The sequence below is a fragment of the Palaemon carinicauda genome, chromosome 36 (assembly GCF_036898095.1).
Source record: "Palaemon carinicauda isolate YSFRI2023 chromosome 36, ASM3689809v2, whole genome shotgun sequence".
NCBI classification, from domain to species: domain Eukaryota; kingdom Metazoa; phylum Arthropoda; class Malacostraca; order Decapoda; family Palaemonidae; genus Palaemon; species Palaemon carinicauda.
The window spans coordinates 71,983,216-71,998,215 of NC_090760.1; the positions used below are offsets into that span (position 1 = coordinate 71,983,216).

The 15,000-nt window shown below is 44.3% G+C and overlaps 1 protein-coding gene across 6 annotated transcripts in view; it reads right to left on the minus strand.

Annotated features, from left to right (window-relative positions):
* The window catches only part of LOC137628903 (ankyrin repeat and KH domain-containing protein mask), a 104,730-nt gene that overhangs the window by 83,795 nt on the left and 5,935 nt on the right, over positions 1–15,000 (minus strand). The gene's annotated exons all lie outside the window — the stretch shown is intronic.

Consider the following 15,000-nt stretch of genomic DNA (forward strand, 5'->3'; position numbering starts at 1 on the left):
TATAGTATTATGCTGTAGTTATTAAAAGTAACGACACATAAAATAATTGACGTTGATATGGAGTGAGAATTGAAGAATGAATGGAAGTTCCTAATTGAGACTGTAAGCCTGGAGACACAAACCTCAATTACAGAAAATATAAGATCTTGAAGATACCCAAATCTCTGAACAGTCGAGGACCTTTGAAGATAAGTGTAAAGATGATACCGGTAGATGTTACATTGTCCCTGGGATCAGACATTTCAATAATTATCATTATTATTACAGTTCTTGCTAAACTACAACCCTAGTGGAAAAAGCAGGATGCTCTAAGTCCAGGGCCTCCAACAAGGAAAATAGCCCAGTGAGGAAAGGAAATAAGGAAAAATAGAATATTTTAAGAACAGTAAAAACATTAAAATAAATATTTCTAATATAAGCTATGAAAACTTTAACAAAACAAGAGGAAGAGAAATAAGATTAAATAGTGTCATACTGTACCCTCAAGCAAGATAACTTTAATTCAAGACATTGTAAGACCATGGTACAGAGGCTATGGCACTATCCAAAACTAGAGAACAATGGTTTGATTTTGGAGTGTCCTTCTCCTAAAAGGGCTGCTTACCATAGCTAAAGACTCTTCTACCCTTACTAAGAGGAAAGTAGCCACTGAACAATTATAGTGCAGTAGTTAACCCCTTGAGAAGAAGAAGTATTGTTTGGTAATCTCAGTGTTGTCAGGTGTATGAGGACAGAAGAGAATCTTGCAGGAGAAAGGTTGTGAAAATCCCCTGGAACATTCACACCTTTGCCTGTAAAACCTGCGTCACAGAGTAATCTGCTTAGAAGGACCAGGGGCATAGCTATGCACCTGACATCGTGGTTCAACATGTTGGATGAGGATCTAGATTCAGAGCGTAACTGATGACTCTGTGAATCCAGCAGAGATGATGTTTTGGTGATCCTCCTCTTGTCTCTCCCAGTGCTGATGACAAGAGAAGGGACCTGGGTGGGCTGTGGCATTCTCTTGAGGTACAGCCTCAAACCTTACCCCGGGTACAGTAATAGATAATCTGGATCGTCAGTTACTGAGTGCAGACTTGTTGTCTAAGATCCGTCACTTCTGGAGATTGCGTCTGGCAACATACTCGGGGACGAAACTGAACGTTGCCTTTCACCCTTCTCATGAATGGGCAATGTCGAAAGAGAGACCGTGAAGTTCCTCGACTCGTTTGGCCACTGAAAAAGTGTGTAGGAACACAGGTGAGAATTTGTTGGCTTGTGAAGTGGAACGTACGGAGGTCTCCTTAGAGACTGGAGAACTCGAACCATGTTCCGAGAGGGAGGTCTCAATTCCGTCTGGGAAAAAGCAAGTTGTAAGTCAGCATGAGTTAGGAAAGATCTAGCAATAAGGGGGTGTCCCTTCCTTTTAGTCTGAAGGCAAGGCTCAACGTTAAGTGATCGTCTTTACCTGCTGAACCTGAAAAGGGGATCTTTTCCTCCTGCATATACTCGAGGATTCCGCTATTGCTGGAATAGAGGTATCGAATGGAGAGATATGCTTTTCCATGACACTAACCAAAGAAGGCATTATACTTTTCCTGGGAGACTGATGCTGAGGAATTCCTCAGATACCTAGACAACCTCTTCAAAACTTGTTATGAAAAGCCTTTGAGAGAGAGGAGGTACTGGGTAGTCTCCAGGCATACAATCATAGCAAAGCTATAGCTTGTGGTAGATGTCGAAGTGTGGTTGTCTGTGACATGGAGAGGGTTCTCTTGGAGGCTCTATCAGGAGCTGCAGAAGGTTTGGAAACCATTCTGAGTAATGCTAAAGCGGAGCTACGAGACCCCTTGAGAGGCTGGCCGATATTCTAGCCTCGTTAAGTACCCTTCTCCTCAGACAAAAACAGGGCCGAGACGCTAACGTTGTTGTTGTACTCACCGTTTTTGGCATGCTTCTTGCCAAAGAGCCTTGGGGTCTAGGACTGGGGTGATCCAAAGACCATTCGGTACACCTTATCTGAGATGCTGTGCACAGATTGTCGGCGAGCACATTCCTCTGGTCTGGAAAGAAACGGGCTGATAGTGGTACCGAGCGAACTTTGGCCCATCTTAGTATTTATACTGTTAGATGGGAAGAGCTGCGAGCAAGTTCCTTCTTGCTTGTTGATGTGAGCCTTATGTGGTGTTGTCGCTCATCACACCACTCGTTAGGAACTGATGAGGCTGTTGAAGGACTGGAAAGTTGGCCTTCATCTCTTAAGATATTTAAGAGGTTGTGTGGTGCAGCACTATGGTCCCTCCTCCCTTCTTTTGATGTGTCTAAGCACAGCATCAAGTCTTCTGAGGGGTGGGGAAGGATGTGAAGGTCATACTACTCCGTAAATTCTCGACTGACACCCATCCCTTGAGGTTCGTCCAAACTTCTGGTCCCATGAGGATCAGAATGTCCGGGGAATCAAAGGCCTGATTAAATCGGACTCAAGCCGCCACTGGAGAGAACGAATATTGAGGCGGCCGTTGAAGGCTAGACAGGCCAGAGATGATAGGAGTCCGAGGAAAAAATATCCACTCTGGGCTAGGAGTTGTTCTCATCCTGAGAAAGGGTCTTGTGACTTTTCTATGCCTGTCCTTGATGAGAAGGTTTTGTGGAGATTAGTGTCAAGAATCATTCCCAGATATACTAGTCTTCTGAGAGGGCAGTAGGGAAGACTTCTAAAGGTTTACCATGATCACCCGATCTTGGTAAAAAGACTTCAGAAGATTCGGTGCTAACGCAAAGTTGCCACCGAGTCTGCTAAGGTCAGTCAGTCGTCCAGAAACGGAGGAGACAGAAGCCGATCCTGAGAGTAAAGGATAGGTGTTGTGGAAAGACCGAAGCACAGTGCCCTAAACTGGTGTTTCTTGTTTGTCTAGACTGAATCTTCAATCCTTCTTAGATGGAAGGTTTGGGCCTGGAAGTATGCGTCCTTTAGGTCCTGCATGCAAATGAAGATCCATGGTCTTAGCCCTTGTCCGAAATCCTCCAACATGGTGTGGACATTAACCCAAAGAGACAGCTCCTTGCGGATCCTTTTGCATGGGAGATTGTTGACGCTGGGGTCTTGTCTCATGGTGGAAAGGATGGGACACAATACCCTATGTAAGGATTCTTCCCTGGGAGAAAACGCCTTTAACTGATAGAAGTAAGGCAACGCTTAACCCTACCATGTGCCTTGGGATTGATGCTATTTTTTAGAACAGCATTAGTCTGGCAAATGTTAATCAATGGTTAATGGCTGGGCATCGTGGTTACTGTGCAGTTGGAGTGCTCGCGAGTAGTCACTTGTCAACAAGCCGCTGATGGGGGCTGTCGATAGTTTGCCGATCACTTTAGTCGATTGGTGTGATGGCAAACGGCATGTAGAGAGAAGTGTGTTATATGCCTTCCGATCTAGGGAACCACGGGCAGAGGTCGACTAGTAAGTCTGAGTGACGAATAGCTGGTGAACGGCGAAATGCCGATGATCGGTGAATCGGCGATCTGTGAGCCGAAGATGGTAACTGACAGGCAGATGAAGATTGTCTTGTCAGTAAGCCAAGGAAGGTTGGCGATTAATGAGTTGGTGATCTGCTCGAAGAGCCCTGAGAGACAGCAGAATAGTTTAATGATTGTCAGTTGGTGATTGGCAAGCCATTGATGATCAGCGCTCGATCACGGACTGCCAATCGGTAAACTAGAGACCAGCAAGCTGACGATTGGCTGGTCAGAGATCAATGATCGAAGAAAGACGAGCTGCCCATCGCCAATCTAGTGATCAGTAAGCTGATGACTGGTTATTGACTAGCGATCGGCACGCTGGCAATCGGAGATCGTTAGCAATTGGCAAGACTGGAGGTCAATGATCAGAGAGAGATGAGCTAGCAATTGGCGATATGGCGATCGACGAGCTAGCTATCAGCAAACGGTGATTTCTCATGGGTGGAAGATGAGCTAGAAATTGGCGATCGGTGGACTAGTGAACAGCAGTCAACGCGCTAGTGATCGGCGTTCTGATAATTAGAAATTTGAGAGCTAATGATAGACTGTTTGCAACGTTTAGATCGTGTTTGCTGACAGTGGTACTGTCAGGAAAAACTCCTGAAGAGAAAGGGACCAAGGGGTCCCTTTGAGGAGTCTTGACTGATGGTAGATGCAGTTTATTTGCCTTGGAAGATGGAATCTTTGGGATCTTGAGCCCTTCCGTGAAGCCTCTTCCCTTTTCTCCTGGCTGGCATGCTGTAATGCATTTGCGAGGAGGGGAATGGGGAAATGGTGACCTGTCAAAAAGTTTTTATTCTTTATGCCTCTCACTCGAGTGCGCAGGAGAGTACTGGACCGTTCGTGCACAGGATGATGCTGGTGCTCAGTTTCTGCTGAAACGCAGTTTTCCGTGAATGCGTAGAAGAGCGCTGGCGTGCAGAAGCGCCAGCTCTTTGGCAAGAGCTGGTGCATTGACGAGCACTGGATCTGAGTGCGCAAGTGAACACTAGTGCGCTGGAGAGTGTTGGCGCGCAGTAAGGTGCTATTCAGGGTGTTCTGCAGCCTCCCTAGAATGAGCAGGAGCGCGCGCATGCGTGGTCGCAAGGGCGCGCGAGCGCTCAGGATCGTGAGTGTGCAGGTGGGAAGGTGTGAGATCACGGCAGAAATCTGGCGCACACAAGCGCAGGAGATTGTTGGCGTGCACGAGGCTGAAGTTGCGCACGCGCTGAGGTTTCAGCGAGCTCTGTTGCGCCATCTATCGTAGGTTGGCTGGTGAGCACTGGCGAGCTGGCAAACATTGCTCTCAGTGGCAAGGTTGCGCTGGAAAGCGCTGAGGACGAGCAGGTGAAGACGCACGCCAAAGCGTTGTAGAGCACTGACGAGCTGGAGAGTGTAGTCGCTCTGTAAAGTGTGACGGAGCAGGATGGTGCTAATGAGATGTTGGTGATCGCTGGCGAGCGTTGACGTGCAGCTGCATGCTTAGGTAGGGTCTCATGAGGCTATACCGGGGACAGGAACGGTGACAGTAGGTCGGCAGGTCAGCTGGTAGGACGATCTGGAACTGGGATGTGCCCTTTGGAAGGGCAAACATCCACCGATGGAGATCACGAACAATCCACAGAAGAGTCCAGGACCGAAGTCCGAGGACTAGCTGCAGCGTCGTCAGGAGAAGGCCCAGGAACAGATGATGCCCATGAGTGTCAAGTCGATCAGCAAGCTGACCTACAGCAGTAGCAATCCTCTGAAGAGGAGTTTGAGTTTCTATGAGTGGCCCGTCTCGCGAATGAGAGGTGATCATTTCGCAGGAGATTTGCCTAAGTCTATGCTCTGCACCCCGAAAGAAGAGAGACTCAGCAAGGGGGGGGAGCATAGTCTTGGCGAAAGCAGCAACAGCAATCGGAGTCGATGAAGTGAAGATGCAGGGAATTTCTCCCTCGCAAGGAAGAAACAACCCCACACCTGTGGAGGAAAACTCTCCCTCGGAAGGGAAAGTAGTCCAACCCAGGTAGCACCCTAAGATGATCTGGCAAGAGCGCTACCTGAGGAAGTGTAGCCAGAGCTAGTTTCCTGAAGATGAAGTGCTGATCAGGTGCTGTAACGGGCGAACTTTAAAGAGAAGAGATGACGTCCTCCGAGGTTCGGCAGTGACAGCAGATTCCCTAGGCATGAACAGAACAGCCCTGTAGAAGAACTGCATCGCTAACTAAGGAAAAATAAATTAAGTAACAAAAAACAGCCTCAGGAGAAACAACTAGTCTGTGACGGAAAAGGAGACCACCGAGGGACCAAACATAAAATAAGTACTGCGCCCTTCCTTCCCAGATAGGAAAAACCAATGATCTTCCGAAGTGAAGAAGTGGAGAAGAAGCTGAAAAGTTAAATTACAAACAATTATAATTTCACTTAAATACAGTAATTAACAAAGCAATCGGAAGCGCAACCTAACCCGCGAATGGGAAAGGTGCTCCCCCCATTAGTACACTGTCGGAGGCCCAGGGAAGGTGAACAGCCTTGAGAAGAGAAAGACCCAAGTCAATCTATGAAAGGCCACACTCCCTTCCCTCAGTAATCCATATGTTCCCCGTGGAAGAGGGAAAGGCGAAGACAAAAGTTGAACGAGGAGGGTCCAAATGATGACGAAACCCCTGCAGCGGTGGCCGAGTCAACGGTAGGTTATCCACCGACGGGAAGACTGATGGAGAAGGGGAGAGAGGTAGGAAGGGAAGGTTCCCCAGCCTTGCGCAAGTGTCTTGAGAACCTGCCGTATATGTTATTACACGCACAACACAAACACTGAAACGGAATCTTAAAACATTTCATTATATGTATGTAAGTATGTATGTATGTGTGTGTGTATATATATATATATATATATATATATATATATATATTATATATATATATATATATATATATATATATATATATATATATATATATATATATATATATATATATATATATATATAAAGTAAGCTAAAAAACGAAAATGAATGACGTCCAAAACAGGCGAGGAGGAAGAGAGGTTACAACTGGTCTCCATACGAGCCAAGAGTAAAGTGAGCTAAATCCTCGGTGTGTAAGTGAGAGCGGTAGAAAGCTAACCCCCACCCCCACTAACTAGCGGTATGGGTAGCTAACCCTCGCTAAATTTTCATGGCTCGTCATTTCAGCTTCACAGAAAGTAATACCCCTAAATAAATAGAGTAGGTTTGTATTCCAGTTACGAAACAAAGCAGGATGCTATAAGTCCAATGGCTCCAAAAGCAAAACATAACTCAGTGAGGAAAGTAAATAAGGAAATAAATATATTATAGAAGTAATGAATAAATAATATGAAATATCTTAAAATCAGTAACAACGTTATGATAGATCTGTCAAATATAAACAATGAGGAGACTTACGTAAGCCTGTTCAACATCAAAACATTCGCTATAATTTTGAGCTTAAAATTCTGCCAATTTAACTGTCTGATCAAAAGATTGACAGTTGCCAAGTGTATCAAATTATAAAAAATGTCTAAAAATTTTTCCAAGGTTTAACAAAAAAAAATAATAAACTTTGACTTTTGTTAGGAAAAAATACTGTATGTGAAACTACGCCTGTAAGAGGCATAGACAAAAACATCCCTGGAAAAACGGCAAGACTAAAACATATACTGGAAAAACAGGCAGCAATACAAACTTCCCTTGAAAATGGCTTGCACAGAAAACATGCAAAGACAAAGGTAATTTAAATATCACTTGTAAAAAACACGGATGATTTAAAACCTTCCCTAACAAAGGTAGAGTTGAAAATGTTCCTTGGTAAAAAGCCTCTTCTTTGTTTGCAGTACGGTAACTACATCCTATCATCCCTCTGTACCTTCAACCCTGAGTATAATACACGCTTAATCCTATCTCCATCGTGCCATTTGCAATGTTATCTTCCCCTATGCTTTTAATGAGGATGTCACACCCTCTCCTGATAAAGGCCAACTATAAGAACCATAAACAGAATTTATTACTTACGCCAACTAAGTTGGGGAGTTGGGGAGAGGTTATGTTTTTGCCCTTGTTTGTCTGTCTGTTCATTTGTTTGTTTGTGAACAATTTCTTTGCCACAACTTTACTCATGGAGTAGTGAAACTTTCAGGGTTTAATTATTATGTTGAGGTATGGAAGCGATTCAATTTTGAAAATCCTAGGTCAAAAGTCAAGCATAGGGTTGACCAAATTAACCCTAACCTAAAGAAATAAACTGCCATGGCCAAGAACTGCACTCTCAGAGTACTTTTTTCTTGCATAATTCCAACAGTGAGAGAGAAGACTGATAATCTATCTCGAACATTCTTTGCAATGAAAAAATTGTAATGTATAACAACACAATTTTGTATTCATCCCTATATAGCAGATATTAATCATAAGAAGTATGAACACTTCAAAAACAAATTAACTGATATGGTATCAGTTTGAGCTTTCACAATATCCCAGGATGCACAAAAGCAACGTGGCTCCTCAAATCAAGAGAAGTTTAGGAAAAACTCAACACACATCCTCCTGGGACTTAAAGAGTTAAGCAATCTGTGTAGTGATAGATTACTCGGTACAGAATAGAAGGGTGAAAATAAATTACTTTTGAATGACATTAGGATTCAAAAATTAAGATTTTATAGAAGCTCAAGATAAAAAAGAACAGTTTTACACACAAAAAAAAAAAAAAAATTAAAGACTGGAGTAAAAGCAAATCTATGAGCAAGAAAGATGTTATGCATAGAAATAAACATACATTCAAGATAGGATAGAATTTAAAAGCAAAAATTATAAAACAAACACGGAAGAGTATTCATAAGTATGGAATAAAAAGGCTATCTAAAAAGAATCAAACTACAGGAACAAAAGCATGTATCGTACAGCTAAGTTTACTATGTAGAACTTAACCTTAAGTGTGAAATATGTTATTTTGATAATAAAATAAATTTTTGAATATACTTACCCGGTGATTATAATAGCTGCAACTCTGTTGCTCGACAGAAAACTCTAAGGTAAAATTCGCCAGCGATCGCTACACAGGTTGCGGGTGTGCCCAACAGCCCCATCTGTCGTCCAGATACCCAGTACTCAATGTAAACAAAGAACTCAATTTTCTCCTCATCCCACTGCATCTCTATTGGGGAGGAAGGGAGGGTCCTTTAATTTATAATCACCGGGTAAGTATATTCAAAAATTTATTTTATTATAAAAATAACATTTTTCAATATTTAACTTAGCCGGTGATTATAATAGCTAATTCACACCCAGGGGGGTGGGTAGAGACCAGCAAAATATGTTTACATTATTATGAGCTAAGAATTTTTATTTCATTTTAGAAGTTATCAAAATAACAAAAACAAAATAAATAGGTACCTGGTAAGGAAGTCGACTTGAACAATTACTCTGCCTTTTTAAGTACGTCTTCCTTACGGAGCCTCGCGATCCTCTTAGGATGCTGATCGACCCCTAGGATCTGAAGTATCAAGGGTTGCAACCCATACAACAGGACCTCATCAAAACCCCTAATCTAGGCGCTTCTCAAGAAATGACTTTGACCACCCGCCAAATCAACCGGGATGCGAAAGGCTTCTTAGCCTTCCGGACAACCCAAAAACAACAATAAAAACATTTCAAGAGAAAGATTAAAAAGGTTATGGAATTAGGGAATTGTAGTGGTTGAGCCCTCACCCACTACTGCACTCGCTGCTACGAATGGTCCCAGAGTGTAGCAGTCCTCGTAAAGAGACTGGACATCCTTAAGATAAAAAGACGCGAACACTGACTTGCTTCTCCAATAGGTTGCGTCCATTATACTTCGCAGAGATCTATTTTGTTTAAAGGCCACGGAAGTTGCGACAGCTCTAACTTCGTGTGTCCTTACCTTCAGCAAAGCTTGGTCTTCCTCACTCAGATGGGAATGAGCTTCTCGTATTAACAGTCTGATAAAATAGGATAAAGCATTCTTTGACATAGGCAAAGATGGTTTCTTAACTGAACACCATAAAGCTTCAGACAGGCCTCGTAAAGGTTTAGTTCGTTTTAAATAGAACTTAAGAGCTCTCACAGGGCATAAGACTCTTTCTAGTTCATTTCCAACCATATTCGATAAGCTTGGAATATCGAACGATTTCGGCCAAGGTCGAGAAGGTAGCTCGTTTTGGCTAGAAAACCAAGTTGTAGAGAGCCGTTTCAGATGAAAATCCGATGTTCTTGCTGAAGGCATGAATCTTACTGACTCTTTTAGCTGTGGCTAAGCAAACCAGGAAAAGTGTCTTTAAGGTGAGATCTTTTAGGGAGGCTGATTGTAGCGGCTCGAACCTGTTTGACATGAGGAATCTTAGTAACACGTCTAAATTCCAACCAGGTGTAACCAAACGACGCTCCTTCGTGGTCTCAAAAGACTTAAGGAGGTCCTGTAGATCTTTATTGTTGGACAGATCTAAGCCTCTGTGACGGAAGACTGATGCCAACATGCTTCTGTAACCCTTGATAGTGGGAGCTGAAAGAGATCGTTCTTTCCTCAGGTATAAGAGGAAGTCAGCTATTTGGGTTACAGAGGTACTGGTCGAGGATACAGATACTGACTTGCACCAGTTTCGGAAGACTTCCCACTTCGATTGGTAGACTCTAAGGGTGGATGTTCTCCTTGCTCTAGCAATCGCTCTGGCTGCCTCCTTCGAAAAGCCTCTAGCTCTCGAGAGTCTTTCGATAGTCTGAAGGCAGTCAGACGAAGGGCGTGGAGGCCTTGGTGTACCTTCTTTACGTGTGGCTGACGTAGAAGGTCCACCCTTAGAGGAAGAGTTCTGGGAACGTCTACTAGCCATCGAAGTACCTCGGTGAACCATTCTCTCGCGGGCCAGAGGGGAGCAACTAGCGTCAACCTTGTCCCTTAGTGAGAGGTGAACTTCTGCAGTACCTTGTTGACAATCTTGAACGGAGGGAATGCATATAGGTCTAGATGTGACCAATCTAGGAGAAAGGCATCTATATGAACTGCTGCTGGGTCCGGGATTGGTGAGCAATATATTGGGAGCCTCTTGGTCATCGAGGTTGCGAAGAGATCTATGGTTGGCTGGCCCCAGGTGGCCCAAAGTCTCTTGCATACATCCTTGTGGAGGGTCCATTCTGTTGGAATGATTTGTCCCTTCCGACTGAGACAATCTGCCATGACATTCAAGTTGCCTTGGATGAACCTCGTTACTAGCGAAATGTTTAGACCTTTTGACCAGGTGAGGAGGTCCCTTGCGATCTCGTACAACGTCAGTGAGTGGGTCCCTCCTTGCTTGGAGATGTACACCAAAGCCGTGGTGTTGTCCGAGTTCACCTCCACCACTTTGCCTTGAAGGAGAGACTTGAAGCTTTTCAAGGCCAGATGAACTGCCAGTAGCTCCTTGCAGTTGATATGCATTGTCCTTTGACTCGAGTTCCATATTCCCGAGCATTCCCGACCGTCTAACGTCGCGCCCCAGCCTACGTCCGATGCGTCCGAGAAGAGAACGTGGTTGGGAGTCTGAACAGCCAGGGGCAGACCCTCTCTGAGGCTGATACTGTCCTTCCACCATGTCAGGCAAGACTTCATCTTCTCGGAAACGGGGATCGAGACCGCTTCTAGCGTCTTGTCCTTTTTCCAGTGAATTGCTAGGTGATATTGAAGAGGACGGAGGTGTAGTCTTCCTAATGACACGAACTGTTCCAGGGATGATAGCGTCCCTATCAGACTCATCCACTTCCTGACTGAACATCGTTCCTTCTTCAGCATCTTCTGGATGGATAGCAGGGCTTGATCTATTCTGGGGGCTGATCGTCTTGTTGTTCAGCAAAGTCCTCATCAGAGGGTTCCTCATCCGAAAACTGATGAGGAAACGGCAACGGAGTGGGCAACGTCTGACTCGCTGAGTCCGGTCGCACTGGTGGATGCGTGACGGAGCCGGACGCAATACCATGGAACTGCTGCACAGTCTGTGAACTGTCAACAACCATGGGTGCGCAAGGAAGCACAGCGTCAACCCGAGACTGTCTAGACCGTCTGGGTTGTGCAGTCAACACCCTACCGGGTTGCTGAGGTTGACGCACTGCGTCAAAACAAGTCACCTCTGCTGGTTGTTGAACGTCCTGAACGTTAACAACCACCTCCGAGCGTCGCTTAACGTCAACGTGCGGCTGGCAACCCACACTGGGTCGCATCGGTGGAGGAACAACCTCAACTGGCACACGCGAGTAGGTTACCTCAGCGTCAACAGGGCGCACAACCGACCGGTTGGAAGGTTGTTGGCCAGAAGGTTCGGTAGCAACCTTCTCCGCATTAAAGTCCTCTATCAAGGACGCAAGCTTGGACTGCATGTCTTGCAGCAAAGCCCATTTAGGGTCTACGGGAGCAGGTGTGGCAACAGACGGGGTTAGCGACTGAGGCGGTACCGTTTACCATCCCTGAAAGCCTTGTTATGCGTGACCTAATTGTACAGCAAAACTTCAAAGGCTCGAAAACAGCTGAGAAGTTGACCTGTAAACAACTTGGAGCGTCTCCTGGCCAGCCGCCAGGGAGAGTCTACGAGAATTGAGAAGTCTATCTGGGCAGAGGCATGAACTCCCAAGCCGAGAACTTCTCTCGTGTCATATCAGACTCTCGCTCTATAAACCAGTTTAAAAGAAGGGAAAGCAAAGGCTGTATCCCCCAAACTCCTCCTGGTGAAAAACCAGTCGCCTAGCCAACGTAACGCTCTCTAGGAGAGCGAGAGAGCACTAGCTTAAAAACAACGGCTTCGAAGTAGCTAGGCCTAGTGTAAGCTCTGACGTTTAGGCGAACGAGGAGCAGCAGTTACAAAAAGATCCGGACAAAGATCCTTAAAAAAAATCATCATGATTTAATTAAAGTCCATAGGAGGCTAAGCAGCTATAGGCTACTCTCCATCTGACAGAGTCCTCAAGGGAATATCAGTAGGAGGGAGAACAGCAACTTCCTCATCTACAGGAACCTTGTCCGATAAAAGCTGAGTCTCAAGCAAGGGAGAGACCTACCGTGGTGGCAATGCTTTACAAGCAGAGTCCACACTCACTGGTGCATTAGTAGCGGACCAGAACGCAACGTCATGTAACTGCTTGACAGTCTGTGAACTGTCAACAACTGAACTGTCAACCACAACAGGTGCGTGAGGACGCACAGCGTCCACTCGAGACTGCTTTGACTGCCTAGAATGAGCAGTTAAAACAACTCTAGAATGCGGAGGTTGACGCACAGCGTCAAAACAAGTCAACTCCGATTGTTAGTGAACGTCTTGAACGTCAACAGGAGCATCAGCAAGTGGCCTAACGTCCAAATGCGGCTGAAAAACCACACGAGACCGCATCGAGTGTGGTTCTAAACAACCTGACTGACGTGACTAAGCTACGCCAACGTCAACAGTAAGCACAAAGGAACGTTAGGTTGGCTGAAAGCCAGGATATCGATGAGATAAACGGCTAGACTCAACGGACTAATCGGCAGAATAGTCTTCCATTGGGGAGGCAAGCATATACTGCATGTCTTGCCACACAACCCATTAAGGATCAACGGAAATGGTTGTGGTAAGAGACGAGGGTAACGTCTGTGACCGCAACACTTTGCCTACAAAAAAAGACTCTCGGAGTCTGTGTTACGCTTTTGTTAGGCGGCGAGCAGTTATCCGATGACTGCATAGGGTCAGAGCTGTCCTAATGGTTGTAACCAGGACGCTGGACCTGTCCTGAAAGGACTGACTTTCGCTTAAGGGCTTCGAAACCTTGTGACAGGTTTCTTATGCGAAAAGCCTTCGGATGACGAGGAGAAGCAACGTCTCTCTCGTCTTATGGTAGGGGAGATCTTGGTAAGATACACCCGATACCATAGAGGGAAAACGTCTGTTCGTTGGTCAAGGCCTCTCGAACCCATAAGTCGTTTGACATTACTTCTCCCCTGGGCTTGGGAGCATGTAAGAGGTCCTGGACTAGGTGAACGACAGGCACGAACAGACGAACCCTCGGACGCAACACTGTAACACTTTGCGCCTCGGATGCAACACTGTAACACTTTGCGCATATCACTTTATCACTACGATTTTCTGTTTTGCACTTATTTCTACCTGAAACACGCAATTCTACCCTTCATTAAAAGGTGGTAGTTGCGAAATCAATCGTATAATGCAAGCTCATTAATACCAGCAAAAAACAGAAAACATATTTTAAGATAAAAAAAAAATCAGTGGCTGGGAAAGAGACTAAACACTAGTTCATATAACTACGTTTTCAGTCTCTCACCGCACATAGCCTGGGGACGAGAATAAAAAACTAAAAACGTTTTATCCTTCCTCCCCGTACAGCGACTAGGGACGAGAGTAACTCGAGAACAACGTTACCCGCTTGAACGGAACGTTTTCTCTCCTCTCTCTCCCTCCGTCTCTATCTCTCTCTCTCTCTTTCTCTCTTGATTTCGCACCTAAGAGAAGAGCCCAGTTATATTTCGTCAAAAAAAACATGTTATTTGACTAAAGGAAAAAACCGAAAGGTTTTTCAAATAAAAAGTTCCTTTAAAATAGAATTTAAAACATTTAAGCTAAGAAAGAATGAACAAAACGTCAGAATCGATTTACTCTTACTGCAAAGTGAAACCGTGATACACTCTCTCTCTATCGTAACGATAGAGCGCATGTTGAACGTCCTGAACGTCAACAACTGCGTAGCATAAATAAACTAAACGTTAGTTCATCTTTGAAAACAGTACGAAGACTATCAAAGAAATTCTTTCATAAAATATTACATTTAAAAAGTTTTAAATCCTTAGCTCTTTAAAAGCTAATTACGATATAAAGGGCTCAACGTTGATTAACTTCGGTTTCCAAGTTAGGACCGCCTACTCTCAGGAAAGGTCTATATAAACAAAACATTAAAATTTATTTTATATGTTTATAATAAATGGAAAGTTAATCGAAGAGGCCTAATAAAGGCGGAGAGATATAAAATATATAGAGGAAAATCTATAACGTGATAAGATAATTACTAAAAGCCTAAACACACTTCCGTCTAAGGGAAGGGTCGGCCATTTAAAAGTGAAAGAAAGTCCATACTCTCTTTGTCACCATAATTAAATCTATCCAAAACGAGTTCAAGATTTAAGATGAAGATAAAACACCTGCATAGCGAAAGCTCAAAACTAGAATAGTGTACTTCACCAATCAGTTGTGAAAACAAAACCAGTTAAGCAACAGCGAATAAGCACGTCTTGTCGGGAGCACGACAGAGAGAAAATTGAGTTCTTTGTTTACATTGAGTACTGGGTATCTGGACGACAGATGGCGCTGTTGGGCACACCCGCAACCTGTGTAGCGATCGCTGGCGAATTTTACCTTAGTTTTCTGTCGAGCAACAGAGTTGCAGCTATTATAATCACCGGCTAAGTTAAATATTGAAAAATTAAAAATCCATGAAAATATAATGAACTAACAAATAAAATAAAAAAAACAATGGGCTTGAAAATTCAACAGCCTACAGACATGAG